Below are 6000 nucleotides of genomic sequence, written 5' to 3'. Positions count from 1 at the left end.
CCTTCTTGTCCTCGTCCGAGCGCTAACACAAACATTATTCTGAAAGGCCTACTGAAAGCCACTACTACCCACCACGCAGTCTGATAGTTTATATATCAATGATGAAATACTAACATTGCAACACATGCCAATACGGCCGCTTTAGTTCACTAAATTGCAATTTTAAATTTCGCGCGGAAGTATCCTGCTGAAACGTCGCGGTATGATGACGCGTGACGTCACGCATTGTAGAGCAGTGGTCCCCAACCACCGGGCCGCGGAAGATTTTTTATTTATTTTTTATTAAATCAACATGAAAAACACAATATACACTTACAAATAGTGCACCAACCACAAAAAACTCCCTTTTTCATGACAAGAATGTCCCTTTTTCATGACAAAGAATAAAAAAATTTAAAAAAAGGACACCCTCCCCGGGCCGCGGGACAAATTATTAAGCGTTGACCGGCCCGCGGATACAAAAAGGTTGGGGACCACTGTTGTAGAGGACATTTTGTTCCAGCATCCTTCCCAGCTATAAGTCGTCTCTTTTCATCGCATAATTTCACAGTATTATGGACATCTGTGTTGCTGAATATTTTGCAATTTGTTTAATGAATAATGGAGACATCAAAGAAGAAAGCTGTAGGTGGGAAGCGGTGTATTGCGGCCGCCTTTAGCAACACAAACACAGACATATATATATATATATATATATATATATATATATATATATATATAGATAGATAGATAGATAGATAGATAGATAGATAGATAGATATGTATATATATATATAAAATATGTACATATATATATAATATATACATATATATATAAAATATATACATATATATATATAATATATACATATATATATATATATATGTATATAAAATATATACATATATAATATATACATATATATATATATATATATGTATATAAAATATATACATATATAATATATACATATATATATATATATATATATATGTTTGTCTGTACTTTTACTACAAGAGAGATTCTGATCCTGATTCAAACCTTTTCTAACTTTCCATATTACAAAAAAATAAAAGTATGTAAGATTCCTGCTGACATCGTATCGGATCATTATCAGTATCAGCCAACATGCTATCCTCCAATGTCCAGTATCGTATCAGAAGTGAAATGCAGCTTAAGTTGAATCTTTGGGCGCCTAACAATTCGATCCGATTTCGTTCAGAATCGATTCCTGATTCAATACGATTGGTATTTGGTAAAATAATTAAATTTAACTTTTTTTAAACGGGTTAGAAATGCTTTATTATGTTTGCATGGGGAAAAAATATGAAAAAAAATATTAATATACATATATTTTCCTGATTTTTTTATTTATTTCAAAACATTTTATTTTTATTTTTTTAATTGATGTTTGAAAATGACAAATAGATGTACAATGGAGATGAATAAGACTCGCACTCGTATGGTCACCCTATAGTGAAGTGAATTATCTTTATATAGCGCTTTTCTCTAGTGACTCAAATGCACTTTACATAGTGAAACCCAATATCTAAGTTCCATTTAAAGCAGTGTGGGTGGCACTGGGAGCAGGTGGGTAAAGTGTCTTGCCCAAGGACACAACGGCAGTGACTAGGATGGCGGAAGCGGGAATTGAACCTGCAACTCTCAAGTTGCTGGCACGGCCACTCTACCAACTGAGCTATGTAAAATAATGTGTTGCCAGATGCTATTGCTGCAACCCAACATTTAGTTTTAAATTCCCTGCAGACATGCAGACATGCAGACAGGCAGACAGGCAGACATGCAGACAGGCAGACATGCAGACATGCAGACATGCAGACATGCAGACAGGCAGACATGCAGACATGCAGACATGCAGACATGCAGAGCAAACATTGAGCAACACTTCATCAGCCAGCACGGGAGATAAAGCAGGTGTTGTTAAGGAGCTGCTCCAAGCTAATGGAAGCCATTCCTCACACGCTGGTGTCCTGCACACATTAACACACATCTTCATTCTGGGTGACGCCGCCATACCGTCCCCTCGGCCTGGAGGTGAGCCTGTTTGATGAGGCGTGGAAGGATCTCCTGTGACTTATACTTACGCCGCGGACACTTTCTTGCCGCCGCGCTCCTTAGCCTTTGTATTATTCTAAAGGCTTGCAGCCGTTTGTCTTATTCCAACATGCCCGGTGGATGCATTTGTTTCATTTGCACTCGCTAACCTCTGCTAATGTGCAAACATTTTAGAAGCAACTGCCGAATAATGCTACACACTCCTGTTGTTTTGTAGTGTGGGATGCTAGAAAGTGTTAAATCAGGGGTCACCAACATGGTGCACGCGGGCACCTGGTCGCACGTAAGGACCAGATGACTAGCCTGCTGGCCTGTTCTAAAAATAGCTCAAATCAATCAATCAATCAATGTTTATTTATATAGCCCCAAATCACAAATGTCTCAAAGGACTGCACAAATCATTACGACTACGACATCCTCGGAAGAACCCACAAAAGGGCAAGGAAAACTCACACCCAGTGGGATGCCAGTGACAATGCTGACTATGAGAAACCTTGGAGAGGACCTCAGATGTGGGCAACCAGCCCCCCCCACTCTAGGGGACCGAAAGCAATGGATGTCGAGCGGGTCTAACATGATACTGTGAAAGTTCAATCCATAGTGGCTCCAACACAGCCGCGAGAGTTCAGTTCAAAGCGGATCCAAGACAGCAGCGAGAGTCCCGTCCACAGGAAACCATCTCAAGCGGAGGCGGATCAGCAGCGTAGAGATGTTCCCAACCGATACACAGGCGAGCGGTCCATCCTGGGTCTCGACTCTGGACAGCCAGTACTTCATCCATGGTCATCGGACCGGACCCCCTCCACAAGGGAGGGGGGGACATAGGAGAAAAAAGAAAAGAAGTGGCAGATCAACTGGTCTAAAAAGGAGGTCTATTTAAAGGCTAGAGTATACATATGAGTTTTACCGAGTCACCTTGTTTTATTATTTGGTTGTCAAATGTTAAAGTTGTATTGTTAAATAGAGGTCGGTGTCTAGCAGGACCGATAATCAGCATTTCCGCTTTTTGGGCGTTAAGTTGCAAAAACAAACAAACAAACAAAAAAAAACGGAAATAGCAGCACTTACCAGTGAGCTGCCTCTATTTTTTTTAATTTTATTTATTTACTAGCAAGCTGGTCTCGCTTTGCTCGACATTTTTAATTCTAAGAGAGACAAAACTCAAATAGAATTTGGAAATCCAAGAAAATATTTGAAAGACTTGGTCTTCACTTGTTTAAAATAAATTATTTTATTTTTTTACTTTGCTTCTTATAACTTTCAGAAAGACAATTTTAGAGAAAAAATACAACCTTAAAAATGATTTTGGGATTTTTAAACACATATACCTTTTTACCTTTTATATCCCTTCCTCTTCTTTCCTGACAATTTGAATCAATGTTCAAATATTTTTTTTGTTTTATTGTAAAGAATAATAAATACATTTTGATTACATTCTTCATTTTAGCTTCTGTTTTTTTGACGAAGAATATTTGTGAAATATTCCTTCAAACTTATTATGATTAAAATTTAAAAAAAAAGTATTCTGGCAAATCTACAAAATCTGTAGAATCAAATTTAAATCTTATTTCATAGTCTTTTGAATTTCTTTGAAAATTTTTGTTCTGGAATATCTAGAAGAGTTATAGAAATATAGCTTGGTGCAATTTGTTATATATTCTAACAGAGTGCAGATTGGATTTTAAACTATTTAAAACATGTCTTCAAAATTCTAAAATTAATCTTAATCAGGAAAAATTACTAATGATGTTCCACAACTTCTTTTTTCATTTTTTTCAAAAAGATTCAACTTAGATTAAATTTTTTTTTTGTTGAATTTTGAATTTTAAAGAGTCAAAATTGAAGATAAACTATGTTTCAAAATTAAATTTTAATTTTTTTTTGTGTTTTCTCCTCTTTTTAACCGTTCAATTGAGTGTTTTTTTTCATCATTTATTCTCTACAAAAAACCTTCCGTAAAAGAGAAAAAATGTACAACAGAATGACAGACAGAGATACCCATTTTTTTTATACTTATAGATTTATTCATTAAATGTAAATTGAGCAAATTGGCTATTTCTGGCCATTTTTTTAAGTGTGTATCAAACTGGTAGCCCTTGGCATTAATCAGTACCCAAGAAGTAGCTCTTGCTTTCAAAAAGGTTGGTGACCCTTGGGTTAGATCAAGGCAAATTACTAAAAAACAGAACAATGGAGACTATTAAAAAAACTAATAACAATATTTTACAAAGTTAAGCTCATGACGCAGCAAGTTCATCGATCCAGACACGTTTGTTACTGGATACATTATAATACATGTCTGCTTTAGAGACTTTGTACGTATGAGTATTATGTGTATTGTTATATTGACAAACGTGCTGTTTAGCACTGCGGTACTGTTCAAAAAAGAACACCGAGCAAGTTCATCGATGCGGACACGTTTGTTACTGGATACTTTCTGATACACGTGTGCTTTGGAGACTTTGTACGTATAAAAAATATGCAACTATACATTGTTATATTGTCAAAGGTGCTGTTTTGCACTGCAGTACTGTTCAATTACAAACACCTAGCTTGGGGGCTATTGTGTGCTTAGCTGTTGTGTAGCTGCCCGCTCCTAGTAGCCTACAACCTAGCATTTTTACCTTTTGTAAATCACAGTCAACCCTCATTTACCGCTGTTAATTAATTCCAGGCCTGACCGTGGAAAATGAATTTCCGAAAAGTAGGAATTATACTTTCAAATGTGTCCAAAGCCTTAGCATGAGAGCATGATGAAAACAACAATTGTGTACAACTTTGTAAATACATTTGTTATTATAAGAGCCCTCTGGACATTTAATAGCATCCACATTTAAAACTTTACATTCATTTGATTCATTTACTCCAATACAGTTGTGATCAAAATGATTCAACCCCCACACAATGTTGGTGTTTTAGCAAGTTGGACATTTATTCCGTATTTTGTTTATAGTCATATCCAATAAAGATGTGTCAAATAGACAAATGCTACTTCAATTGTAACACTGTATTTTACAAAATACCAAAAAAGGACATTTTTCTTAAAATCTCATTGACAAAATGATCCAACCCCCTAGTTCCATGCATCTTTAGTACTTAGTAGAACCCCCTTTGGCAGTAAATACATCCTTCAAAGGTGATACATAAGCAGACAAAAGCTTCTTGCAAACATCTACAGGTATTTTAGCCCATTCCTCTTGGGGAAAGGCCTCCAGTTCATTCATATTCTTGGGCTTCTTGGGACTTTTTCAACTCCCACCACAGCTTTTCTAGAGGATTTAGGTGTGGCGACTGTGAAGGCCACTCCAGAGTCTTCCAGCCCTTCTTCTGCAACCACTCTGATGTTGATTTGGAGGTATGCTTGGGATCCTTGTCCTGTTGGAAGGTCCAACGTCTCCCAAGCCTCAGCTTCCTCACTGACTTCATGACATTTGCAGCTAATATATCCCGCTAGGAAATAGAATTCATAATGCCTTGAATGCGCTGGAGATTCCCGCTACCTGAGGCAGAGAAACAGCCCCAGAGCATGATTGACCCCCCACCATGCTTAACAGTAGGCAAGGTGTTCTATTCTTTGTAAGCTTCATTTTTTTCTCCTCCAGACATAACGTTGATTCATAGGCCCAAAGAGTTCCAGTTTTGTCTCATCACTCCATAGAACAGTTTCCCAAAACCTTTGGGGTTTGTCCAGATGATTTTTGGCATACTGGAGTCTATTTTCTTGTGCCTGGTAGTCAGAAGTGGGGTGCGCCTGGGAGTTCTGGCATGAAAGTCTTCATCTCGTATTGTCTGGGACGAAACCTGCGTTCCCCCCTCTGCAATGTCCTGTTGTAGTTCCTCAGCTGTTACCCGGGGGGTTTTCACCACTGTACGCTTCAAATACCGGACAGCAGTTGCACACAGCATCCTCTTTCTACCACGCCCAGGTAGTGTTTCCACTGTAG

General features: G+C 37.6%; 1 protein-coding gene across 1 annotated transcript in view; it reads left to right on the top strand.

Moving 5' to 3' along the window:
• dync2h1 (dynein cytoplasmic 2 heavy chain 1) overlaps positions 1-6000 on the top strand; it is a 256786-nt gene that overhangs the window by 223976 nt on the left and 26810 nt on the right.

This window comes from Nerophis ophidion, linkage group LG13 (assembly GCF_033978795.1).
Source record: "Nerophis ophidion isolate RoL-2023_Sa linkage group LG13, RoL_Noph_v1.0, whole genome shotgun sequence".
Taxonomy (NCBI): domain Eukaryota; kingdom Metazoa; phylum Chordata; class Actinopteri; order Syngnathiformes; family Syngnathidae; genus Nerophis; species Nerophis ophidion.
This window is presented reverse-complemented; position numbering and strand designations above follow the sequence as displayed.